Source organism: Lissotriton helveticus, chromosome 1_1, assembly GCF_964261635.1.
Source record: "Lissotriton helveticus chromosome 1_1, aLisHel1.1, whole genome shotgun sequence".
Taxonomy (NCBI): domain Eukaryota; kingdom Metazoa; phylum Chordata; class Amphibia; order Caudata; family Salamandridae; genus Lissotriton; species Lissotriton helveticus.
In genome coordinates this window covers 570,494,266-570,521,735 of record NC_136057.1, presented here as the reverse complement: position 1 = coordinate 570,521,735, position 27,470 = coordinate 570,494,266, and the positions used below count along the sequence as shown (strand labels likewise).

The following is a 27,470-nucleotide window of genomic DNA, read 5'->3' as shown; positions in this document are numbered from 1 at the left end:
CCTACCATGAAGTGCAGGCTGCCATCCATGTGTATGTGTGTTGTAGTTGGTGACCCTGTTTGTCAGAAGATGAACTGTGAAGACAAGGCCATCGTCCTTGAAGCGACCAAAGTTTTAATTTTTTTTGATTCTTCAAAAACCTTGATTGGAAAAGATTGCACAGCATAGTTACGTAGTTCCACAATAGCAAAAGATTAAGCACAGCAATACAGTGCAGTGCAGCAGAGACAGTCGCAAACTTGTGACACATTGGAGACAATGTCATGGAGAGTTGTCATAAAACCACAGAAGAATTGAAAGCATACAACCAAGGGTGGCACCATGGGTAGAGGGGGGGCAGAGGGGTTGGAGAGGGGCGTGAGCGAAAAGGAAGCAACTCATGGACTAACCCCGCCGGCCGCCGCGGGCAAGGTGCCGGCGGGGAGCGCAGGAGAAGTCGCAGGATGCTGGGGATCATGGTTTCAAAGGTAGGTGACAAGTGGGCCCCATATTTCAAGTGGGCAAGACTTGGCTGGCAAAAGATCCCAGAACTCAGATAGGAGGGATTGGCAGTGGGACACATCCTCAAGCCAGAGGGCTACCTTAGGTGTAGGCCTGCGATCCCAGCACTTGGAGACCCTCTGCCGCGTGAGGACCAGCAGCATGGCAGTCAAACAACGGGAGGCATCTGGGACAAATTTAACTAAGCCTAAGAGGCAGAGCATGGGATCAGGTTGAAGTGGTGACAAGGTGATTTTTGGGAAAATGAGTGCAAACCTCACGCCAGTTTGCCAAGACCCAGGGGCACAGCCAGCCAAGATGAGGGAAATCAGCCCCGGGCGCCGAGCAGCGCAAGCATCTGTCACTTGCTACAAGACCTAATCTATGAAGTTGGGCTGGAATACGATACAGCCGATGTATGTATTTGAATTGCATAAGTCCCAAACGATAGTTGTGGGAGAGGCTTTTGATCTGAGTACAACAATACAGCCAATCAGCTTGAGAAATCTCAATTCCTAGGTCCTTACCCCATGCAATGCGCACCCGGTATAGATGGAGCATGCTGCAAGCGTGTAAGCATACATTTTAGTAACCAATTTCTTAGGTGAAGAAGAGGCACAAAGAAGATCAAGCGTGTTCATTGAGGGAGGGGGCTGGGGCAAGGTAGAGTAGAGCTTCCTGCAAGCAGCCCGGAGTTGGTAATATAATAGGGTGTCCATGGAGCCAGAAACAATGGCAAGCGAGAAAAATGTATCTGATATTGTGGAGAGGCCTAGATGAGTGGCGTGTTTAACCATCCCTGACGACTGTAGTGGAGGAAAGTGGGGTGATGAGCAATGGGCATCATGTTTACGGATAGCATATCAAAGCCAGAAATTTAACGAATTCCGTCCTAGGCCAAGCGCAAGGTTTCGACCGTGTCGATTTCAGTGTGTTAGAGTTTTGCCGGGGCGAATAGTGCAATTATGAGCGGCCACGGGGCGGCAAGGGCAGCCTCCACTGCGGCATGGGGTTGGAACATAGTGGGGTGGAGCAAAAAATGGAGAAAGCTGGCCTGAGCGCTAAGAGCGTAGAGCATGAAGTCCAGGGCTCTCAGCCCGCCCCGCGACATCAGGGGAGTCAGGATGTTATAAGCGATACTGGGTTGTTGTCCAGCCCAAACCAGGGTAAAAAGCAAAAAGCAAACCTTGTGGAAGAAATGAGCGGTGAGAGGGATGGGATGTTAACGAAGAGATATAAGAACTTCTGAAGCACCACCATTTCAGCGATCGCTATGCACCCGGCCAAAGAGAGAGGCAGCCGGTTCCAAAGAGGGATCTTGGACTCTAACCAATCCACAGCGCGGCCAAAGATAACTCTCCAGAGTTCATCCACATCTCTGTTTAGCCAAAAAACAAAATACCTAGTGGGCTCCAAAGCCCACGCAAGAGGGTAATAGGGATCAAAGGGAGCCGTTGGGTCCGTGAGAGGAAATAGTACAGATTTATTCCAACTAACCTGATCACCGAAATAGCCACCAAAATGTATCACCTCATGGACAAGTTGACTGAGATTCTCCTGGGGGTGACAGACACAAAGAGTGATGTCGCATAAATGGAGACTAGTAGAGCATGAGCCTCATATCCAATGCCTCTCTGGGTATTATATTGCAGTAGAAGAGCTGCGAGAGGTTCCATAGCGACAGCGAAAAGCATGGGGTACAGCGGACAGCCCTGCCAAGTACAGTGTCGGAAAGGAATGGCTCCGAGATCTGTCTGTTGATGTGGAAACGGGTGGTGCGAACAGTGTACAGAAGTAACACCTTGCCTATGAAGACCTGGCTGAAGCCCAGGCGGAGAAGAAGATAAAACAAGAAGGGCCATTCCAAGGTGTTAAAGGCCTTGATGGCATCGAGCAGAGCCGCTACTGCCGGAAGCGACAGGTTGATTTGAATAAGGATGGAGAAAATAATCCAGACCTTTTGAGAGATGACGCAACCGCAGATAAAGCAGGACTGGTCCAAACGGGCAATAAGTGGCATGAGCAGAAGGACGGGAAGCAAGCAGCTTGGCGAAAAGGTTGTTGTCTGTATTAATGAGGGATAGGGGGCAGTAGGAATCTCTCTGCTCGGGGGACTTGTTCGGCTTGAGATGTAAGCTTAATAGTGCCCCACGCAGCGATGGGGAGAACTGGCCCATTTGGAAGGACTCGTTATACATGGCAGCTAAGTGAGAAATCAAAAGTGGAGCGAAGGCCTTATAAATGGAGTCCGGAAGGCCATCAGAGCCGGGGACCTTGTCACCGGGCATACTGTTTATAGCAGCTAGAATCTCCTTTTTAGAAAAGAACTCATCCAGGAATTCCCGATGTGAATTACCGAGCCAGAGAAGCAGAAGAGTATCAAAATATTGGTCAAGAACTTCGCAAGGTGGTACTGATCCGGCCGTATATAGTTGTGTGTAAAATTCAGTGAAGCGCGCTTTGATTTCTTCAGGGGAGGTAGTGCTGGAAGGTCAGCCGTCCAGAAGGGCAGTGACATACAATGCTGCACGAGGCCGACAAAGGAGATTAGAAAGAGTTTTTCCAGGGTGATCACCCTTACCGAAGCGACGCGCCGGCGCCTCTCTGTCAAGAAACACCAGTTCTCTATTCACCTCGTTGGTAAATTCAGTCAGTTTCCCGCGTATCGAGCTAGTGTATCGGTATGCGAGTTCTGGGCATGGGAAGCGTCTAGCAGTTTAATCTCCCTTTTAATTCTGTACAGAGTGCTGCAGAAGAAGTGTAGAATGCCAGATTACTTAGAGATACATTCCCTGCAGATTACAGTCCACTTAACCCTTGTTGAGCTCAAAATAGTTTACGATTGCAGTTTGTATCTCGTCGAAGAAGACCGAGTCACGTAGTGCATTCGGGAGGGAGCCGTCATGAGAAGGCACGACAAGGAGAGTGAGAAAGACAGAGGGATAAGTAAATGGGAGCATAGTCGGAGAAAGTGCGCGTCATATGATCAATCGAAGTTAGCCAGACCAATGTGTCCGGAGTAGTGATCCATAAGTCAAGTTGGGACCAGCAGCCATAAGAACCAGTGACACTTGTGCCCTCATGCGCAGCAGGGTGGGCATGACACCAAGCATTGTAAAGAGAGTTGTCCAGGAGGATGGAGCTGAGGATTGAGGCCACGCACGGGTGGGAGACATGAGAGCCGGACTGGTCTAAAGTGGTGGACAGAGTCACATTAAAATCAACGCCCCAGAGGAGAGCAGTAGGGCCAAAGGATGAGATTTGGTGCCAGACTTGAGCAAAGAAGTCTGGGTCAGCGCACTTAGGGGCGTATAGCGCAGCTACAAGGACTGGGCCTGCAGGGTGCTGTGGAGTCTTACGAAGATCCCCCCAGGGTCAATGAGGACTTGAGAGGTCTGCCATGGGAGCCCCTTGTGCAGCAGTATGGACACCCCGAGAGTAGTTGAAGTAGAAGGAGGAGTGGATTTTGCCCCAATGTCGGTAAAGGAGTCTAGAGGCAGTGGACAGCAGTAGATGGGTCTCTTGTGAAAAACAGATGTCCACCTTGTGCCGAACGAGATGGGCATGAACCAAACGTGCCTTGCCGTGGTCATTGAACCCACGGACATTCCAAGTCCATAGTGTAGTGTTAGTCAAGGTGCTACAGCAAGGGAGGGAGAGTCCAAAAGCAGAAGCACAGAAGGCAGGAGCTGCGTGCATCTTTAATGAGAGGTGCAATGGAAAATGAGAAAGGAAAGTAAGCATGGGCGTAAAATCCGTTCAACTTGTGGAATTTGCGAATTTTTGACAAATTTGCGTTCCGCGAATTGCGCGAATTTGTCAAAAAATTTGCAATTCGCAAGCTTGCAGATTTTTTTGCTTGGTCGCGAGACTTTTTGTCCGCGAGCACGCAAAAACGGACACGAACACGCAATTGCACAACGCGAGCATGCAACTAGCCCATGTACGACCGCATGGATAACCTCGCGGTAGCCACGCTGAAAAAAACCCGCAAACACGCAAAAAGCCCCGCAAACACGCAAAAAGCCCCGCAAACATGCAAAAAAACAGAAATTCGCAAATTCGGGATTTCGTGGACCGCGAATTCGCTTTCGTGCGAATTCACGTACCGCGAATTCGCAAATTTCGCCCATACTGAAAGGAAAGAAATGCAATAAACATGGGAACCTCTCGACATGGTAAAATCAGAAATACTACAAAATCCCCAGGATAGGCCAACAACACAAGCAAAACAATCCCCTTGGCAGGCATCTGGAAATCATGGGGAGGAAATCTGGTCACGAAAAGATCCAGGTCAGGAGACTGTGCAAAAAGGATCAACATGACCTCCAAAGGAGGCCACGGACCCCAAACACTCAACCCCCTGAGTCCATTCTCCAAAACAAAAAACCCCCAGGAGAACCCACATCCCCACACCCACACCAACCCCTCAATCAGGCTGAAATACCAACCCAAAAAAGGACATGAGAGGATGCCTCCACAAATTAGCAAAGATTGGGTAATAGCTCCAAAGATGAGAGGTAATCACCCACAGATCAGTTCATAAACCATTTATTTGTTTATTATAATCAATTTTTTAGAAGAAGGTAGAAAACTCATTTTGCTTATAAAAAGGGAAAACATACATCCTACAAATAATAATATACAAACTACATCAATGCTCATGAGACATAAAAACACAGCCAACGAAAATGGAATACATAAATGAAACAAACTATATGGACATCCAACTAATTAACAACTAGGTCAAACACATACATCATAAACATAATAATGTTCAGTGACAGAAAAACACATAGCACCATACAGAACAATGTACAATGAAGAAACAATATTTACATCACAAATATAACATAGAAATACAACAAAAAAGAAAGGCGCCGCCGCGCATTTCAGAAGGTACCACTGCTTCAGAATTTCTTCATCACGGCGCAACCTTCATAATATTTATTTTCAAAGTGGCCAAAAGGTAGCCATCATCCAAATTAATTCATAATATAGTGTGAAAGCAGGGCTGAAAGAACTGTCTCAACAGTCTGTATGCCATGATTCTGAAGGAATATAAATCTGGTCTGCACTAAATAAGAGGTAGAAAACTCTGAATGGGTTGAAGAAATCCACGGAACCTTGGTGTTTTTCTGTCTCAGGAGTATTGATGTAGTTTGTATATTAGTATTTGTAGGATGTATGTTTACCCTTTTTATAAACAAAATGAGTTGTTCCACCTTCTTCTAAAAAATGATCATGATAAATAAATAAATGGTTTATGAACTGATCTGTGGGTGATTATCTTTCATCTTTGGAGCTATTGCCCATTCTTTGCTAATTTGTGGGTGCATCCTCTCATGTGCTTTGCTTACTCTCTCCCTGGTTTGCATGTTCCCCAGAACAAGTTTCTCAGGGTCCCTCTTATGATTACATGCTGAGATACCACCCAAACTCACCCCAGGGTCCCCCAACTGGGAAGTGAAAAATCTGTGTCCGTGATGGGAATTATCCCGTGAAGGCATGGCGACGCCCAGCATACGCCCCTGCCAGAGAGACAGGGTGGCCAGGCTATTGGTGACAGCAAACAACAGGAATAAACATCGAGGAATGAAGGAACTTCACATCAATGGCAAAGAGGTGAGCAAAGATGACCTAGGAGGCAGCATGAACCCAAAAGTCTCAATGTAAGTTTCAGGCCTGAAAAACAAACAGTGCAAAAGACAAAAAATCAATGCATTAAGAACAGGTCAATCATTGTCACTGAGGTTATCATCAGCAGCTGCTTGGGAGTTGGCAGGCGACGGTCCGTGGGAGCTATCAAGTTTTTTAGCGAACGCCAGTGCCTCTCTTGGATCTGGAAAGGTGAGAGTCTTAGAGCCTTGTTTAACATGCAGTTTAGCCAGGTACGCCAGTGAATAGGAGATCTTGTGCTTCTGGAGGATCCGTTTAGCCGGTAGGAACTCATGCGTGCCGCCTGAAGCGCAATGGTGTAGTTAGGGTAGAACGAGAGGGAGTTACCCGAGTGGCCTATTTCCCCTTATTCCCTGGCCGCCCGGAGGATGGCATCACGGTCCCTAAAGCTCAAGATTTTTGCTATGATGGAGCCAGCCGGCAGGCCTGGGCCAGGTGAGGGCTGAAGGAATGATGGGCCCACTCAACAATAAAAACAGATGAAAGAACGTCGCTAAAGAGCTCACGTGCCAATTGCTTCACATAGTCCTCCATGCGAGAGATGTTGGTAGACTCAGGCACTCCTGTGATTCGAAGGTTACTCCTACAAAAGCACGCCTCCAAGTCTTTGTTCTTATTTAGGATAACATCTAGGGGCATATTACCAAGCATAAGCGAAACATATCGCTAAGCTTGGTTAGCGGGTATAATTATATCGCCGTGCATTGACTATTTTTATCGCTTAGGAGCCTTGCTATTATCAAGGTTTATCTCTTAAGCGATAAAAATCGGCCGAAATGCATGAATATCGCTGAAAAGTCAGCGATATTCATGCATTACCGAGCAAATGCTCTTAACCATGTTATCCACCTACCATTGGATAACATGGCTAAGAACAGCTCTGGGCAGGCGTTAGCTTTTGGAGATAATCGCGCTTAGCGCGATTATTTCCAAAAGTAGGTAATAGGAGATAGCGATGTTAGCGACTGTTTCCAGTCGCTAACATCTTGGCACGCCCACTTTGCATGGCATTAGCGATAATTATCGCTGACATGCAAAGTGGGCCCCAAGATGAACGCTATCTCCTACTAGCTGTCGCTAACTGGTGTTAGCGACAGCTAGGTAAAAGGGACATAAGGCCCTTGGTAATATGCCCCCTAGTATCTTGTCCAACAATAAAAACAGATGAAAGAACGTCGCCAAAGAGCTCACAAGCCAATTGCTTCACATAGTCCTTCATGCGAGAGATGTTGGTAGACTCGGGCACTCCCGTGATTCGAAGGTTACTCCTACGAAAGCGCGCCTCCAAGTCTTCGTTCTTATTTAGGATAACATCTAGTATCTTGTCAATCTGTAGCATTTTCTGGAGGTCTTGAGTAGCGGCGTCCTCTGCGTCAGACACCCTGGTCTCAACATGAAGGAGTCGGGCATCGTGGGAGTCAACCCGAGCATTCACCATGTCCAGAAGGGCCGACAGTTGATCCAGCATTTCAGATGGAACCAGAGGGTCACTCCCGTTTGCGCCGGCACCCTCCTGGCACGTCTGGCGGTGCTGATCAAAAGTGTTCTTGGGCTGCTTTGGGTCGGTTCTCCCCATGGCCGGAGGTCGCCAGCTAGAGGAACAGCAAGGCTGCAGAGGAGAGGTCACAGGTACGAAGAGAAGACCAAAGTACCCAAAGGGCAGCGGGCCAGCAGAGGAGAGGCAGAGCGGCGGGTCCTACAGGCAGTTGCAATGACATGCAGAACACAGGTGGGCCGGTTGTAGGAGAGCCTAGAAATCTGCAGGCGATCAGTCCGGCACCAGTTGGCCGCAGCGGATGGCCTGCTGACACACCAGTCTGAGGGAGAGGCGACAGGGTCCTGCTTGAGGTAAGCGGTCCAAAGCAATGTGGCAGCAGATTATATTGGTAGTGAGCAGGGTCGCTGGAGAAACAGTGCCAGCCCAGGCGCATAGGTGGACAGAAGGGCGCAGGCCAAAGGGAACAGCAGCACCGTAGAGGCAGGAGGTACCATGCGGGGCTCAGACGGCTAGGCCCACAGGAGGAAGACCAACCAGGTGGGACGGGCACTGGGCCGAAGGAAAAGAAGGGGTCAGCTTTATGCAGATTCCTCTAGCCCCATGTTGAAGCAGCAGCAGGACCCAGCAAGGGGCGGCCAAGGGGCGCAACACGGCGGAACGCTCCTTGGCCTGAATCAAGGAGAAGGTGGCCAGGTGCAGCAGGGGAGACCCTTCGGCCAGCTTGGGCCCAGGAAAAGAGGCAGGCGGGTGGTGGCGCCAGTTGACTACGGCAGCAGGTGGCAAGCGGAGGGACGGCGAGTGGGTACCCAGTGTTCGGGTCGCCTCTAGGAAAGCACCTCGACCAGAGGATTCAGGCCGCTGCAGAGGTGAGGCCCATATGCCTGTAGGGCCGATTCAGCAGCCGCTGGATGGTAGCCCGGGGAGCCGGAGGCCGCAGCGGGAGGGGGGCCGCACGCAACGGGTGGCAAGGAAAGCGAGCTGCCTGTGTCGCCAGGCCCAATGGGGAATGCCTAAGCTGCGTGTGCCAGTGAGAGGAGGATGGTGCCCGGGAGTATACCAGCCGGGCCAGGTGATATGACAAGCGCGCACCCAGCCCCGCCGCAGTGCACCCGCAGCAGCGGCACCTACCAACTCCGATGGTCGTGGAGAGGAGGTGCTGCATTGGGCAGAGGTCCGGTCCCAAATCAGGATTGAGTAGTCAGCTCCAGGAAAGCCGGGACGGCCGTACACGCCGCTAAGCCCATGCCCAGGGCACATGTAGCGGCGAAACACGGCCCTGCGATGGCCCAGGATTGCAGGAGTGGGCTCAAACCTTGCCCCAAGGTCAGTTGAGTGGCGATGGCGTGGGTTCCGAGTGGCGATCGGTGAGATGTCTGCCGGATGGTAAAGGATTTTAGGCTTGGCCTGCAGAGCCCACTCAAGGTGCGGCCAGTTTACAGCCGGCTAAGCCACGCCCCCCCTTGAAGGGACCAAAGTTGGCAAACCCTGGGTGCTTGGAAGGGGCCACCATGGAGACAAGACCATTGTACTGGTTTATTGTGCGTAGAATGCTACAGAGAACAATTACCGATTGCTGCTGGAGCCATGAAAAGAAATGAGACACTGATGTGGCCATCTTGGACAAAGAAAGCCTGGTGCATTATTGAGAAGAGAAGTCATGGACACTCTGAGACTGGAGCTTGCAAAGGAGTACCCTGGTCCTCCTAGGATCATTGGCTGCCAATAGTTTGGATACGTATTTTCTAGGCTACTTGGGCTACTGAGATCTTGCACAAACTTAGTGCTGAGGTACTGGTAAACTCTTGGTGCAAAGGACAATTATGAGCCACATCTGGGAGACACCTCCAATATTCCAATGGGGAATAAGCACCTCAACTACAAGGCTCAAAGAGACTCGAGGTCTTGCACCTCAGATCACTATCCACACAAAGGGCAGTGTGATAATACTTATCACACTGCCCTTTGTGTGGATAATTTAGTGTGTCGTGCACGTTATGTGTTTAGAAAAAATACTTCTTTTTACATAAAACTAGTATTTGACTGGACAATTATCTTATTGCTTCTACTATTTTAATTTTGAGTTATGACCCTGTTTATGATTAGCACCTATGTCCCCAATGAGAACCTGTGACTGCTCTACACACGAGCCAAGTGAGCCAAGTGATGGGACGGGTAGATCTTGGCCCAGTTACTCAGGATCCATGGTAGGTCAGGCCTGCGACTTTAGGAGGAAAAGGAAACAGCCCCATGGATGGACTCTTTTGCTCATGCTTGTTCTGTGGCTCTCTGAAAGGGGTGCTGACACAGTGGTTCTTCTTTCAAGTGTCATTTCCAGCCTTTTGTCCATACACAGATTCTTTGATGAGTTATGATTCTCACAGTAGGGCTGGATTTATTCTGGACCACCCACAATGTAGGTAAAACGAGGTGTGATTTTTTGTACCTTGATATCATCAACCCAAAAAGAGTAATCAGGGATGGAAAAAGAGGTAACCCTATGTAAAGGCTTTGTCACCTTTGAGAATAGAGTCCCATCTTTCACCCTACAATCTATCAAGTGGTAGTGTTCAAAAATACTAATCTGCAGCTCCATGCCAGCCAAAAGGCTCATAGGATATCTAACTGAGATCAGGCTTCACTCCCCTCACTTCTGTCTCTTCCATCTAGCTGCAGGACTGTGTCCAATATACTTCCAATGCCTGGGAGCAGTATCTACTCATAAATAAAAGTTAGTGACATTTGTTTTCAAAACACATCCCATTTTCCTTTAATGAAAACAGGCTGCATTTGTTAAAAAAACATTTTTTACAGACATGATGATCTGCTGACCCCAGCGCGTCATTATCACTGTGATGGCTGCAATTTCTAGTGGGTATCAAATTGTGACCTACTTCATTAGGATTAATGATGTAGATCGATTTGTGACCCACTAGGAATCAATATTTTGTGAAGCAACCTATTAGTACATAGTTTGGTTCTCAAAATGCTACAAAAATTGTGCTTCATGTATCTGGCCTTAGGTTCCAGCCTACATTCCTACTGTAAACTGCTTGTCCCTCCACAAAGGACATACTGAAAATTAAGACACATCTGAAAATATTCTCATCATGAGAAATTGTCTGTCTGGCAAATTTCTCCCTCATTTTCACAGGTATGTCAGAGTATATTTTTTGTAGGATTTTATGGAAAGGTTAACTTACTGTTGTGTAGTTAAAGAATTGTATGTGTTAAATGCAAAACTTCAGACTATTAATGCTATATTTCTGTGTTTTTTCCACATAGACTCTTCAAGCTTATGAACAAGTTTATGATAAGATCTCTGCTGCTCCCTTGACACATTGTATCGAGGCGGGGAACATGACGGCCGGAAGCTAACGGCCGTGACGGAGCTCCTCCCCTGAGTATGGCGTTCGGATCCCGCTAGCTAGCTGGCGGTTAATGGTGCTCTGCTTTGTTGTCCGGTAGTGATACTAAGCGGTATTTTGCCTCTCCACCCTCCCCTGCTGATCATGTTGTGCGTCTGATGACCCCCCACGCCCCCTGCTACTCCGAATTCCGTTCCCCGCTGTTCTCCGCCGGCAATCTCTACATCACCGGCAATCTCCACAACGATAAACACGGATGGTCAACAGCGGAGAGGGCGGCGCGCCAACAGAGCCTGCCTGGTTCCGGGAGCTTGGTGCTGCTAGACCTTGGCGGCAGAGCCTCGGAAGACTCATCCAGCCTGTCTATGCTGTAGGGGTGGTAAGCCCAGTTCCCGGTAAGGCTCATGTGACTTGTAGATATTTTCTCCGTGAGAGCTGCAAACAGTCTGTGGCTATCGCCCTGAATACTCCCGCGCATTCCAGAAGGGCGAGTGTACTGCAGTGGTGCAGGGGGCAAGTAATTTGCGGGGGTGTATTGGACACTGAGGGTAATTCAGATCTCGCCCTAATCAGCAACTCACAGGATCTTGATAGTGAGGCGAGGGAACCCTGCATGGAGAAAAGCAGTCATAGTGCAGTTGTCCTTGACCCTAGTGTTCCTTCACTGAAATCGGGCTCTGCTTCAACTTCATTTATCTCTCAGGCAAGGGTTAGTCGCTATACACTGCGAAACCGGGGTGCTAATTTAACGCCAGTCCCCTTAAATCAGTCTATCTCCCCCCCAGTAATTCAAGTTAAAGCTACTTCTCAGAAGGGGAGGGGGAAGGGGAGCCACAGTGGTATAGACACCCCTCTGGGGAAAGGAAAAGGTAGGAAAAAAGTAAAGGGTGGGGCCCCTGTTCCAGTAAGAGTCACTTTATCACTGAAGTCATACTGTAACGTTCTCTCCTCGGGAGTCTCAGATAGGGCAAAAAGGATGGCTGTAAGCAGTGCTATAGTCAACACCACAGTTAGTGAAATAACGGAGGCAATAACGGAAGCCGCTCCTCTAGATGAGATCCATACAGAGCCTCCACTAAGTAGCACATGTGAGCCGTTCCAGCCTAGCCAAATATCACAGCTCTTTTCGTCCCCTGTTCAGGACATGGTGCATCCTACGGTAGAGCTCTCAAACAGCTTCTCTGCCCTCGACATCCAGGACACTGACCAGGATAATCAGGGGGAGTCCAAGGGTGATTCAACTAGTCGAAAGGAGGACGGAAACAGTTGCAATAAGGAGAGCCCCCCTTTAACCATTAATGGCACATCTACAGATAACATTCTACCAACAACATCTGTCCCAGGAACTTTGGCGAATATTCTATTGGGGCTAAAGGAGGACATAGGGAAGCGGTTTACCATATCAGAGGCAAATCAGATCACCATTCAGGCATCTTGTGAGGCATTGGCTCGGAAAGTGGAGGATGTCTCACTAAGGACCGATGTACTTGAAGCGGAGCTTCCTAAGATTAAGGAAGCACTTACCACCTCCGCAGTCACCATGGATAAGTTGGTTCAGCAGAATCGGGAAATGAAGGATGACCTTGAGAGGTTTGAAAATCATTCAAGAAAGAATAATCTAAAATTATTGAACGTGCCTGAAGATCTGGAAGGGAGCGATATCAAGGCATTTATCGTTGCAGTCCTTAAAACAACATTCCTAAAGGACTCCCCTGATGTTGACCATGATCTACTAGCTGACATCCAGAGGGTCCATCGTGACCCATTTAGGCGGAATCCAGGGAAGGAGCGCCCCAGGAAGATCTTGGTTAATTTTCTTACTTATGCCACTAAAGAAAGGATTCTTTCTCTGGCCCTTAAAGCAGGCTCAATAAGGTCAACCTCCTTCTCCAGCCCATTTACTTTTACAATCCGCTCAGATGTTTCCCATATAACTGCAACAAAACAATGGGAGATGGGAAAGAGATTGGCGACCTTTAACTCCCTGGGGGCACACGCCCAGCTCAGATTTCCTGCTTCACTCCGCGTAATGTGGAATAACCATATGTACAACATACGTCAGATTGAGGATGCGGACAATCTGATTGAAAAGATCAGGGTAGGCAGTAAGGGGGTAGTGGAGAGGTGATGTAAGTAGTTGTGGGGCTGTAGCGGTAGGTTGGGAGGCGTAGCTGCTTTGGGAAAACAGCGGGATTAGTAATTGATACACACCTAACTATATTTTATATCACCTACTTAATTGTTAGGTAGTATTCACTACTGACAAAAGTAAGTTCTTTTTTGTTTTCTTTTTGCACCACTTATGCACTATACATAACCTAACACAGATTGGGGGGCGGGGGTATCCGTCTAAGAGTGTAATGCTCAGGAAGAAAGGGAGGGTTCGCCAGGGAGGTGGGGGGGGGTTGGTGGTCATTGGGGGTAGGGGTGGTGGGAAGAGGGGTATGGGGGTGTGATAGGGGGGAAAAAGGGAAAAAGGAGTCCTCACTTGACAGTAGCCTATAGGAATTTTCAATTGAACAGATGGGTGTATCGGGGTTTGGGCAAGAAGGAGGGGACAGAGGTTACCCGATGACTGATAATAAGATCCCATTTATCTCCTGGAATGTTAACGGGCTCCGGTGCCTCCGGAGACGCAGGTTGATTATAAAATATCTGGAACAGTCTTCGGCTAAAGTAATTCTCCTCCAGGAAACCCACTTGAGCTTCATTGAGGGTAAAGAGCTCTTGGGAGGCTTAGATGGGTAGGCGCATTTTGCTGTTCCGGACAGATGGTGGTAAATAAGGGAGTTGCAATTTTGATCAAAACTGGGATTGGAGGATCTGTAAAGTCAATTTCAACCAACCAGTCAGGAAGATGGGTCTTGGCACGGGCTGATTTTAGCGGAAGTGAACTGACGATTGTATCTTATTATGGGCCCAACATAGATGACCCTGCCTGTCTACTGAAAGTACAGTCCAACCTGGTTGAGGTCACTTCTCCTTTAGTTATAGGGGGGGACTTTAATGTCCTCCTTGATCCCCGACAGGATCACTCTAACTACAGCCAGTATATTATTGCCCCGAAATCCCGTCGTGCCATGGTTAACATGATCCATGAGCTAGGTCTAATTGATGCCTGGAAGATTAAGAGTGGGAATGCGCCGGGCTTTACCTATTTCAGCAAAAAACACGGCCAAGCCTCAAGACTGGATTATATCCTTGTAGACAGGTCATGTTTAGAGGCCCTAGTAGAGATAAAAATACTCCCAAGCATTCTGTCTGATCATGCCCCTATTATGTTTTCACTCCTAAAGGGGAGGGCCAGGAGAGCAACAACCCCCAGGTGGACTCTAAAAAGGGCAGTTTTAAACAACCAGGATATAGTCACTCTGGCGGCTACCTCTACTATTAATTACTTTTCTGATAATATTGGCTCAGCCCCACTTGAACTAGTTTGGGATGCCTATAAGGCTCAGATTCGAGGTCAGTTCCACAGTCTGACTTGCTCCAGCAATAGGGAAGAGACAATGAAGTATAAAACTTTGGAGGGCAAAATCTCATCACTAGAGAACTTAAGATTGAATACCCATGCAGAAAATTTATCACAGGTTCTAGAAGATTTAGAACGTCTCCGTTTAGAATATCGAGGATTGTTGGATCTGAAAGTTAAGGCACAGTGGGCCGTGTATTCTATGGAGAATTACAAGTATGGCGAAAGAGCTGGGGCAATACTGGCCGGTAAGATCAGAGCAGACCGGGTGAGGAACAACATAAATAGATTAATTATTGATGATCAGGGCACTATATATCTTGCAAACAGGAGGACATGGAAAAATGTCTTCTCTCCATGTTCTCTGAATTATATGACGAAGAGCCGTCCCCAAGCTCTGTGAATACCCTCCGGTGGCTGGAGAGTAAGGCTCTACCCAGATTGACTGATGAAGGCCGTGATATCCTCAATAGCCCCTTCACGGAGGGAAAAGTTAGACTTCACATAAAAAAAATAAAAAAAATAAAGCGGCCGGGCCTGACGCCCTCCTATAGTCTATAAAGTGCTCCAGGATGTCCTGCTGCCAAGGCTATGTGAATTATTTAACTATGTTTATAGCCCAGTGGGTAGGTCCCCGCCATCATGGAAGGAGTCCACAATTGTCCTTATATTAAAACCAGGGAAAGATCCCATTAAGGCAGACTCCTTTAGGCCAATCTCTCTGCTAAATGCGGATTATAAGATCTTCACTAGCGTTCTGGCAGGGAGATTGGCTAAGCTGGCTCCATTACTTATCAATTCTGACCAGATGGGTTTTATACCTGGTAGATACATCCACGAGCTGACCCTACAGCTGATAGGCAGTATTGATTTGGCAGTGGCACGGTCGGAGCCCTTGGCAGTGGCTGCATATGACGCTGCGAAGGCCTTCGACCGTGTCAATTTGGGATTCTTGTGGGACGTCCTGAGTACTATGGGGTTTGGGACAATTTTTATTCAATCATTGAGAGGCTGCTACGAGAGTGCCTCAGCCGCGATTCTATTGAATGGATCACTGACATCACGCTTCAGCATAAAGAGGGGGACTAGGCAGGGGTGCCCCATCTCGACCCTCCTGTTTAACCTCTATATTAAGCCTTTGGCGCAGGCGCTGAGGATTGATGACAGGATAACACCCTTCAAAGTAAATGATTACAACTGTAAGCTAGCGTTATATGCTGACGACCTGCTGGTTTACACCAGCAATCCGACCGAGGTCTTTCCGAAAGTGGAAGAGATAATGATTGACTTCGGTCGGTATTCCGGCTACCAGATCAATAACTCAAAAACCGAAATAATGAGCTGGGGGATCGATAATTGGGAGAGAGGTCAAAGTAGTCAGTTTAGGTATTTGGGCATAATAATAACCTCGGATCTCAATAGTATAGTTCAGACTAATATAAAGAGGGTGGCCAAGGATATCGACCAACTTTTCCTGAGATGGCAAAATCTCCCTCTAACAATATATGGCCGCGTCATCTTGGTCAAGATGGTAATTCTGCCCAAATTGACAATAACTATTTAACACGATGCCCCTGACTTTTCCTGAAAAAATCCTGGGAAAAATTCAGGGAAAAATAGGTAGGTTTATCTGGGCAAATAAAAATTCCAGGTTGTCATGGAAAAAATTGAAAAGAAAATTGCTAAAGGGGGGACTTGCGCTTCCTGACGTCCTTTGGTATGCCTCTGCCTTCCAGCTAAAAAATATTCGAAGCCTTCTCTCTAACCCAGACGATTCCAATGCCCATGGGGCCAGATCTTAGAAATTACGATCGACCAGGAGGGGGGCGGGCCTGGCTTTTTGTATAAGTTTGGTGCTCCAAGGTTTTACAAAAAGTTGTGCCTCAAGATATTAAAACTTGCTCTCTCAGTTTGGGAGTAGAGTAAAGGAAAGATGGGGCATAAAATACTACTCTGTCCTTGCCCCAATTTGGGACTCTCCGGGTCTGCCACTATGCCTCAAGGACAGTTTGTCCACTTCCATCAGGAGAGCAGGAATAACAATCTGGTCTGACCTGGTAACATCAGAAGGGGTTCTCCCCTGGGAGGTTCTGCGGCTAAGGATTGGGGACTCCTTTTCTAAATTTAAATATATCCAACTCTGTTCCTGGTTTTCCGCAGAGAAGGAGGACATCGGGGGTAACTGGGACATTGAGTTTGCTCTCCAATCTCCTGGTTATAGGAAGAGGGAAGTGGGACACGGGTACAAAAAATGCTTGAGGTAGAGGAAGTACAGGCACCCCCCTTACATCTTGTCTGGAGCTCGTCTACCTTAGAGGCCGCTTCAGTTACCCTCTATGAAACATCCCTTCAATATCTGTATAGATATGTTAGGTCTGCCTCTCTTAAGAAAAATCATTTCTTTGCTTTGAATAGGCCATACTATACACTGAAAAAGATTGCGAAGTTTGTAAGACCACCCCCTCTTTGCCCTAGATGCGGATTGGTAGAGGCTGATGATAGCCATGTCTTCTACGACTGTCCCAGCCTAGGTCTCTTTTGGGCCAATGTGGAGAAGGCAATGGAGAGTATTTACAAGGTTAAACTTAGTTTGAACACAGTTAGATTTTATTTTGGGGTAGACACTGATCTTATTTGTGGGTTAAGGGAGACACAGGTGGCCTTATTTTTTAACCTTATTCTTATTGCTCGCAGAGAGATCTGTAAGCTATGGAAGGATGTGAGCCACCCTTGTATGAAAATTGGCTTAGAGCTGCACTGAGAATTGCATGATTGGAATCTGGCATGGCACATAATGTAAATAGCACTGTGTGGGAACCTATGATAGAATGGGGAAAAGAAATGAGGCTGGTCTAAAGCCCCAAAGGGTCCTATGATTACACCATGCTCTGAACAAGGGGGCAGGCCGGGCCGGCTCCAGGTAAAAGCAACAACTTCAGCCCTGGGCGCCCAGAATGGAATGGGGGTTGTAAGTGTTTATTTGCATTTGCCAACAGTGAAATGAGGACTAAAAAAAAAAAAAAAAAAAAAAAAAAAACATCTCTGCTTCTCCCAGTTCCTTTATATAGTATTCGCTACATTTTTAAGAATGCTTCTAAGGATTGATCGAAGCAAACATAAAGCAAACACAAGGAGATGATGGACGGAGCACTTATCTGGGTTGAATCCTTCATAGTTAATTAGCTCACTTTGTCACCCCAGTTCAGACCCAGCCACATGCAAATCAATCTTGACCCTATTTCTCAGTCGAATAGTCCAGCGGAACTGCCAAGCCAGGTCTTCCCTAGACCACATCTGGGCATACCCTGCCAACCTACGAAGAGCTAAATAACAATGATGGTATCAACCCAGATCTGTGACGGGGGTGAGTGTCTGAAAATGTCAGTGCTCCACCCATCATCTCCTTGTGTTAGCTTTGTTCGCCCTATGTTGGGAGGGTATGCCCAGATGTGGATCCCTTGCCCACTTTGCCACTGGATTCAAGCTAGCATGGCTGATATGGGGTCTTACCCCAAAACAGTCCCAGGTTGCTTGTTTCTGGTCCAGGGAAGACCTGGCTTGGCAGTTGGGGCTGGACTATCCCCATGAGGGACAGGGTCAAGACTGATTTGCATATGGCTGGGTCTGAACTGGTATGGCGAAGTGAGCTAAAGAACGATGATGGACTCAACCAAGGTCTGTGACTGGGGTGAGTGTCAAGTGAAAAGTTTCAGCGCTCCGTCCATCATCTCCTTGTGTTTGCTTTCTAAGGATTGATTGTCAGTGCTCTTGGTGATTAAAGAGAATATTTCACTACTCACCCAACAATGCTCTTTGGTTGCTTCATAATGCTTCCAGGAATGGAGTCCCTGCCATTCTTGATGCTTTATCATTTTTGTAAGGAAACAGCTTTTTCAAGTTCACCCCCATGTTTGCCCCACTCCCCACTTTCTGACAATTAGGTACGTACCTACCGACTCTGTACTGCATTGGGCCCAGCTGACCTGGCCTCAGTGCATGTGCTCTTACTCTTAATAAGATAGATGTCTGATTAACTCACCCGCAGTTGACATGTTAACTTACTTATAAGTCTTTAGTCGATCTTAAAGTGTCTATCATGGACTGCAGCACTTGTTGTGTGGCCACCAATGTGACAAAGCCAAGTATGTCTTCCAGTAAGCCACTGCAGACTGGTGGAGCAGTTTTTAACTGCAACATCAACTTTGCTATTCAAAGTCATGGCAAAGCCCAAACCTTCCTTTTAAATATATGTAAGTTACCCGTAAAGTACGCCTAACAAGCCCTAAGTCAGGATGCTGTCTGTTCAAAAGTATGGCATGTGTTTTTACATGTTCTGGTTGTAAAAAAACCCATAGTTGTTTTTGCTGTGGAAAAACTAATGGTCCTATTGGCAAGTACAGGGTTATATGCTTACAACTGTGCAGTGCTAACTACTGAATAGAATTACTAAATATGATACTTCAAGGTACTAAAAGAATCACTGCATTCAACCCAACTTGATGGTCAAGTCGAATTTAATGTAACTTTTGCACACATGGCAACTTTGGGAAGTTTTCCACTGACCTTTTATGGTTGCTGACCATGATACAGCCTTCTGCTCTCCTGAGAGAATAATTCTCAGAAAGTAACACACAGTACCTTTTGCTGGAGGAGGTGTGACCTCTCACTGTGAGGAAGGCCAAAAAGGATTGAGCCCACAAGATGAGCACCAAGAAGGAAGACACATTTGAATGGCAAATGAAGGACACAAACGAGAGGGGCTGCTCTTTTGTTTTTACAGAAAGGCTGTAATAGGGGTCAGGGAGAGGGAAGATGCTGTCAATTGTTTTTCGTGGGTGTGTAAGCCCCCAGGTAAGTACACCTCTGGGATGGGTTAGAGAGCACAACAGTCCAAGAGGAGGGTTCTGCCATATTGGGAATGGACAGAACAGTGCATTCTGGGCTACATAGGTGTTATACACTACAGGAAGTTTTCACTAGGTGGGAGGGCCTGGTAGTCCATTGTCTACTAGATGCCCAAGTCCTTAGGGCACAACCTGGGTATTAAAATGTGGCGCCCTTGGCACCAAGATGTCAGATCATGTCTGTACTTGAAAGAGGACAGTAGGACTGTCCTGCTGTTCTCTAGACCCAGCAAAGAGAGGCTTCACTAAAGACTGGACTGCACCTGATGCTCCATGGAAAGCAAAGAGACGACAGTGCATGTGGTGCCCTGCTTAAGTAAAGATCATCCCCAAGCCCCAGACAGACGTGGCTTCAAGAATCAGTTGGTTGACTGCCTGTTACCGCTATAGGGTCACAAATGCTGAAGAAGCCTGACTAAGTGAGTTAGTAGCCAAGAACGCCTGATCGCTGCGGACTGCTAAAGTGCAGCCTAGGAGACCAAGTCCCGACCCTCAAAGTTGCACCTGAGTCTGCTGGATTCTGGAGAGTCATCTGCTGCCGTTCGGTGACCCTGCAAGTTACCACCAGTTAAAGGGAAGCACTGGTTTTGCTACAAGTGGCAACAGATTTTTGGCTGGACTTCAAAGGACATCAACCCCTGGGCCAAAGTGACCTCAACATGTTCGTGGGCTAAAGGTTTGCTCAGGAAGACCCCATCAGCATTCTTGAACATCTTCACCAATCTATATCCCTTGTATCAGGGCCACTCTTTTAAAATCTATGGGGTTTTGCCCATAGAGTCTGTAACTGGAATAGATAACTGTTGTACTCAACCTTGTTGATTCCAGTGACTAGCACCCTGACGGAGTTGGTTGCCACAAGAGAGCTCTTATGGCTGTTCTGGAGGTCTATGTTGTGGCTAACCCTAAACCGTGATTTGCAGTAGATTTGATTACATTGGTTTATGGTGCCCCTGGGCATACCCAGGTCTGCAGGGCGATCTACTACAGTCCCTAAGGTTTCAGAACGTAAACATTTTTATTAAACCATTTCTTTAAATGAATCAAGATCGCAAAAGTTCCTGAACTTTTGTGATCTTGATTCATTTATAGCAACGGTTCAATAAAAATGTTTAAGTTCTGAAACCTTAGGGACTGCAGTAGAGTACCCTGCAGACCTGGGTATTCCCAGTTCTATGTAGGACTTTTATTGTATTAGTTGAAAGCTTGCTTTAATGGCTACTTCCCTCAGAACTTGGAGCGCCTCCCCCCAGTCGTCGTCCTCTAGATCCTCTACATCTCTCTGCTATCTAGTCCTCAGCTGTGACAACTCTTTCTGTGTATTCCTCATTAGCACAGCATAAGTAAGGGTATTTTTGGTCATATGTTCATCCAGTAGTCAACATTCCAGTGGGGAGTCATCCTTTGTCTCCAACACCTTGGGGATCATGGCCTGCAGAGAATGTCTTAGTTGCAAATATTTAAATATTTGTAAATCAGCCATATTGTAGTCAGCCTGCAAGTGTGCGAATCATACAACTCCATTTGCATCCCATACATCTTCTAGTATGGTGAGTCCAATTAGATGGATTGCTTAAAGCCTCGGAGGTTTGGTACCGGCTGTAGTCTTGTGCCCACTAACAGGGGAGTTCTAGGCGTAAACATCTTTTCCCATCCCATTTCTCTAGTCAATGTGCGCCATGTATACACTACTGTGACCGTAGTTGGTGAGGTATCCTGCGGCATCCACCCTCCATAAAGTTTATGCATGAAGCCTTTCTGTCCCAACCTCTCCTGGTCCATTTTAAATGCATAATCTGACAGTGAATACCTGTGCTGCCTCATCATACCTACGAATGTTCTGTAGTGCGATGCCCCATTCATGCACCATTCTTTGTACTGTAGCGAATGCAATATATGCCGGGCCATCCAGCCAGAGCGGTGACCACAGGACTCTGGGGCATATTACCAACAACTAGCGATAATTATCGCTGTGTTGGCTTAGCGGCAATATTTTTAACGCCGAGCTGCGACAATTTTTATCGCTTAGGAACCTTGCTATTATCAAGGTTTATCTCCTAAGCGATAAAAATCGTCCGAAATGCATGAATATCGCTGAAAAGTCAGCGATATTCATGCATTACCGAGCTAATGCTCTTAGCCATGTTATCCACCTACCATTGGATAACATGGCTAAGAACTGCTATGGGGCAGGTGTTAGCTTTTGGAGATATTCGCGCTTAGCGCGAATATCTCCAAAAGTTGGTAATAGGAGATAGCGATGTTAGCGACTGTTTCCAGTCGCTAACATCTTGGCACACCCACTTTGCATGTCATTAGTGATAAATTTCACTGACATGCAAAGCGGGGCCCAAGATGGTCGCTATCTCCTACTAGCTGTCGCTAACTGGTGTTAGCGACAGCTAGGTAATAGGGAGATAATTTTATCTCCGCTTTCTTGGCTTTTAAAGCCAAAAAAGCGGAGATAAACCCCCTTGATAATATGCTCCACTGTTTGTTGGCTGGGAGAAGGCATCAGGGATGGCATAGGCCTTTTTGCAATATGTGTGTAAATCTGAGTAGTGCTATTTGAGCAGAAATGGGGTGTACCTCTCCCCTGCCACACCTGTGCAATGTGGGGTCCCGCAGGGGTCGGCCTTGAGCCCCACCCTTTTTAACATCTATGTGGCCCCACTTGCCAGGCTGGTAAGATCGCATGGGATGGAGGTGGTGTCATACACCGATGACACCCAAATTATAGTGTCTCTCTCCCACTCGGTGAGTTCCTCCGCTATCAGCTTCAGGAACTGCATGGAAGTGGATGATTCTGAACTCACTGAAGCTGAACGGAGAGAAAACCGAGGTCCTGATTTTCGGTAGAGATCAGGACATATGGTCAAACGACTGGTGGCCCTCTTCTCTCGGAGCCTGCCCGCTACCCACGAAATCCGCCCGGAATTTGGGCGTGATGATTGACACCTCGCTTGATATGGCCCAGAAGGTTAATAGAACGGTCTCTATCTGCTGGGGGGTTATCAGGATTCTAAGGAAAATCTCCCACTATCTCTCCCAGCAAGCCCGCAAACAGATCGTGGTTGCTTTAGTCGCCTCCCGGCTAGACTATTGTAACGCGCTCTATGCTGGCATTAATAAAGGCCTGATACAGCGCCTGCAGACCGTTCAAAATGTGGCAGCGAGGTTTGTCCTTGAGGTCCCCAGGCTCTCCTCACCTATATCAGCCAGGAAGAGCCTACATTGGCTCCCGATCCAGGCCAGGATTTCTTTTAAAATCCTGTGCCTGGTTTATTGGGCCTTGTTCGGCGACTGTGCGGAAAGCATAAGATCCCTGGTGGTCCCATTCACCCCTAGCAGAAACCTGCGTTCCTCCAGTAAGAATCTGCTGTCTGTTCCTCGAGTTAACAGAGTCAGGTGGGGAGGAAGAGCTTTTTCTTTTGTGGCCCCTAAGTTGTGGAATACCATCCCTCCTGAATTAAAACTGCAACCTTCTACTGTGCTGTTTAGGAAAGCTTTAAAGACATGGCTCTTTATCGAGACATACCAGTAAAATCGCACCTGACTCCTTCTTTATATTTTTGTTAGGCGCCTTGATGCCCGTTGGGCTAAGTTCGCGCGGTATAACTTGATTTTCATTCATTCATTCATTAATTTTATGGTGTAGTCGTGTAATCTCACCGTGTAATATACTAACCAACCTCTTTAGGGCAATTAGGTTTCAACTGTAAAACACTCAGTTAAACCCTGGGTTGCTGTGGCATTGAGCAGGAAGACTTACACAGAGTAACAAGTGTTAAGAATTTAAACAGCATCAAAACAGTTGAAGAAGAAATTGATGCGACACTCAGGAAATCCAACAACAATTTACAAAAAGAGACTGTATTTGTACAAGAATTTAGACACTAGAATGAAAAACACCCATTTGCGAGTTCTGGAGATTTGATTTTACAAGAATAAAATAAATAAAGCATTTTCACTTAAACAGGAACAATCCTTGGCAAAGTAAATGAACGGGACACTTTTGGTAGGTGTAAATGTGTTCAGTGGGAAGTACTTGGGTAGACCAGCTCTAGCAGGGAGCTAGTCAAGGGGACCAGCAATGTCCTCAAAAACAGTAATCTTTACAAGGGAAGCAAGCCTTCAGCAGTTCCAGGCACTTTATCCACATTGCAATGGATTCCAATGGAGTGGTCCTGATGCATGGTATGAAGGATGCTGAAGAAGCGCTAACTTCCCCCAGCAGTCTTTTTCAGCTGTTGTGTCCCTGTGATGTGAACAGGAGGTCAGTCAGCAGGCCCTTGTAGCCTCTTGGCTTGACTGGGCACTGGCGAAAGCTTCTCCTTGAGCAGGACCTGGCAGGTACAGTCCCTCTCTTCACTAGCCACTAGGTGCATTGGTCGTCAGAGCAGCCTCTATTTTCTGGTCCCTCGATGCAGCAAGGCAGTCCTTCTTCCAAGTTGGACAAGATATGGGGTCTGGGTGCCAGCGATGCCTTCTTCATGCTGGGAAAGTGCCATCATGGAAGGATGCGGTTGGTAGCCAATGAGCTACCAGGTTATCTCCTACCTGAGGACCACTTTCTGTAGAGTGTGGCATCCGGCTATCACAGTATGCACCATTTAGCCCACTCCCATGACAGCGAGGCCCCTCTCTGTGTTCAGACCTCCCTAACCTGTTTTGCAACAGGTTTCCCTCCTTTGCTTCTTATTCCAGCCTGTCTACCTCAGCAATAGGGCAGCACTCCCTCCTAGGGTAATACATCTGCCCTTCAAAACCGGATTCACCTTTGAAGCCTGCCTTTTGGGGCTAACACCCAAGTGGCTTCCAGCAGAAGGGAGATGACACCTCCCTGGTCTGCAATCCCTCGTACTATTAGTCTGAAATTGAGCTAACCCCAGTGTCTAATCTCTGAGGCCTCAAGGGGGTACATACAGGGATACTCAATAACGACCTCAGAATCCGGTTTTCCTCAAGTTCCGTTATTTTGGTCTTTTTAAATCCCCAAATCTCTGCACCATAAAGGGCTGCACTAGAATACAGAAACGTGTTTTCAGAGGGACCCCTTGGGTAACTTCAATAAACCTCCAACATAGTGAGCTAATTTGTTTCCCTTAATTAGCTTTGATCAGTTTATTGCCTTTTTACCCTAATCTAATTTGGTTAAAAAATGTTATCATGTTGTTTCCATGAGTTTAAAGGTACTGGTTAAAATTAACATGCATTTCTATTGGCAATTGTCTGCTGCTTGTGTCACACCCACCAGGTGGTAAAGGTCTCCAATTTCCAAATTACCAACCCACATTCTGGCACCTGTAAATGCAAGACTGTCTTTAAACCATGATTACTGTGGCATATGTGTACTATCAGGATTTAACATAGTTGCATTTAGTCTACTGTTTTTGCAGCACTCAGTTGTGCAAAACTCAATGGGGATGAACACATCTCTGCTTTTACCATTTTTTAAGGAGTATCATTGGTGCAAGTGGTGTCCACACGTATCTGCATGTCTATGCTGTATTAAAATGTAACATTTTCAAATGTTCAGAACTTAAGAAATCCCTACTCTTTCTAGTGTATCAATAGCAGCCTTGAGGTCAACATAAAAGTCGATCCCCTAGCATACATGAACCTCTAAGCAAAATATGAACTGTATAACAATGATGCACATGATCAATACATGACATGCATTCAGCATACAGCTCATTCTTCTACAAATTTGAGAACCATTTTTTGAAAAGTTACCAGCAGCCTTAGAGATTTATGTACGTCTGGAGCAGCTTAAGACCTTAACTTGTAAACATGTCTCATTAGCAATACTTGCACGATAGACAGGACAATCTATTCTGCTGCAATCCAATTACACAAAATTGGTCTTCTGTAAAGCTAGATATAGGAACTCTATCCTGATCTGATAACCACGTTTGCATTCTCTGTATTAACAATTTTATCCATCACAATTTGGGTACCAATATTAGTTTCCTCCATTGATACCCATGTGATACTTTTGTTTGGCTTCAGGAACAATTGTATTTTTGTTCTTCACAAACTTACATTAGGGTATACATCCAATAACTAGGCCCCACCTGAAGGAGTTCCCCTCACCCTCTACCTCCCCCACCTGCAAGTCAACTAGAAGCATGGTTATCAAAACGCCCTACTGAAGAAACCGAAGGCGGACCCAAGCAAACTCAAAAACGTCCGGCTCATCTCCCTGCTTCCGTTCCCAGCTAAGGTCATCGAGAAGATACTCAACATCCAGCTCACCCGCAACCTTGAAGACAACAGCATCTTGGACCCCTCCCAGTCAGGATTCTGCAGCAACCATAGCACTGAGACCGCCCTCATCGCCGCCACAGACAACATCAGGATCCTACTGGACAACGGCGAGACAGCTGTCCTCATCCTTCTGGACCTTTCCGCCGCCTTCGACACCGTCTGCCACCGCACACCACGCACACGACTCCACGACGCAGGGATCCAAGACAGGCCCTGGACCTCCTCCTTCCTCTCTGGCAGGACCAAGGGAGTCCTCCTCCCCGTGTTCTGATCCGAAGCCTCAGAGATCATCTGCGGCGTCCCGCAGGGATCCTCCTTCAGCCCGAGGCTGTTCAACGTCAACATGGCGCCTCTCGCACGCATCGCCCGACATCACAATCTCAAAATAATTTCCTACTCCGATGACACGCAACTGATCCTCTCCCTCTACAAGGACCCCTTCACCACCAAATCCAACCTCCACCATGGAATGAAGGCCCTCGCCGACTGGATGGAGGATAGCCACCTTAAGCTGAACACAGACAAGACGGAGATCCTCATCCTTGGGCCCAACCCTTCAGCATGGGACGACTCCTGGTGGCCCGCATCGCTGGGGACACCCCCCGCACCTACCAACCAGGCATGCAACCTGGGAGTCATCCTCGACTTGACATTCAACAAAGGAATCTCCTTCCAGCTCCTGATCCACACACACAAGGCACTCCACAAGACTGGCCCAGCCTATCTCAACAGTCGACTCTACTTCTACATACCCAACAGGAAAATCTGCTCCACAGACCTCTCCCTGGCTACCGTTCCACGCATCCGTAGAACCACAGCCGGAGGCAGATCCTTCTCCCACCGTGCCGCCAAGACCTGGAACACCCTCCCCCTCAACCTACAACAAACCGAAGACCTTCTAACCTTCAGGAGACGACTCAAGACCTGGCTGTTCGACCAGAAGCAACAGAACCCTCCCCTTTCCCCACCCTCAGCGCCTTGAAACCCTCGCAGGTATGTAGTAGGCATTTCAAATTATCTGACTGATATTTGAACTTTTTGAAATTGCAGTTTGCACAAGTCAGTTAGCGCAATGATGACACAAAGTGATGTCACCAGTGAAATGCATGTTAAATCCCCATTTGGTATTTTTAGTCCTGCTCAAATATTCTGATTTACTCAATCCAACATAGTCTGTCTCATTCTTCACTTACTTTTATCCTACCAATTGTTTATAATTTCTTCATGAGTCGGTATCTTAGGCCCTCATTATGATGTCGGCGAGACCACCACCGACAGACTGTCGGTGGTGGTCCCACCAAAGGACAGCCCTTCGGTCAGACCACCGCATTACTATGCTGGTGGTCGGACCATTGTCTGTCGGGGACAGAGCACTGCCTCTGCTAGGATTAGTGATCTAGATGGGGCAGCAGTCAGAATGGTTATCCCAAACGGAGGCGGTTCCATGGCAAGCACCGTCGTCAGGATTATCATTTCCCTTTCCAACAGCCTTTGAAAAGGCAGTCAGAAAGAGACTTTGGGGTCCCAAACAGGGCCCCATACCTTGTGGGCCACTGCAAAGAGGCCCTGGGGCCCCATCCAAGCAATGTGTTCCATGCATGGTGATATGTTACCACATGGTGCATGGATGTGCACAACGGTGCATGGATGTGCACAAAGTGCTCTCTAACACTGCAGCTTGTACTGCTGACGTTTTCCTGGGCGGCAGCACAAGCCGCCATGTTAAAGAGCACTTTTCGACCATCAGCACAGCAGTCGCATCCTAATTCACCTGTTGGGCTGCCGACTGCTTGTCGGGCGGT

General features: G+C 47.4%; 1 protein-coding gene across 1 annotated transcript in view; it reads right to left on the bottom strand.

Annotated features, from left to right (window-relative positions):
- Positions 1-27,470, bottom strand: part of LOC144813884 (solute carrier organic anion transporter family member 1A2-like) — a 1,119,068-nt gene that overhangs the window by 1,065,080 nt on the left and 26,518 nt on the right. The window lies entirely within an intron of this gene.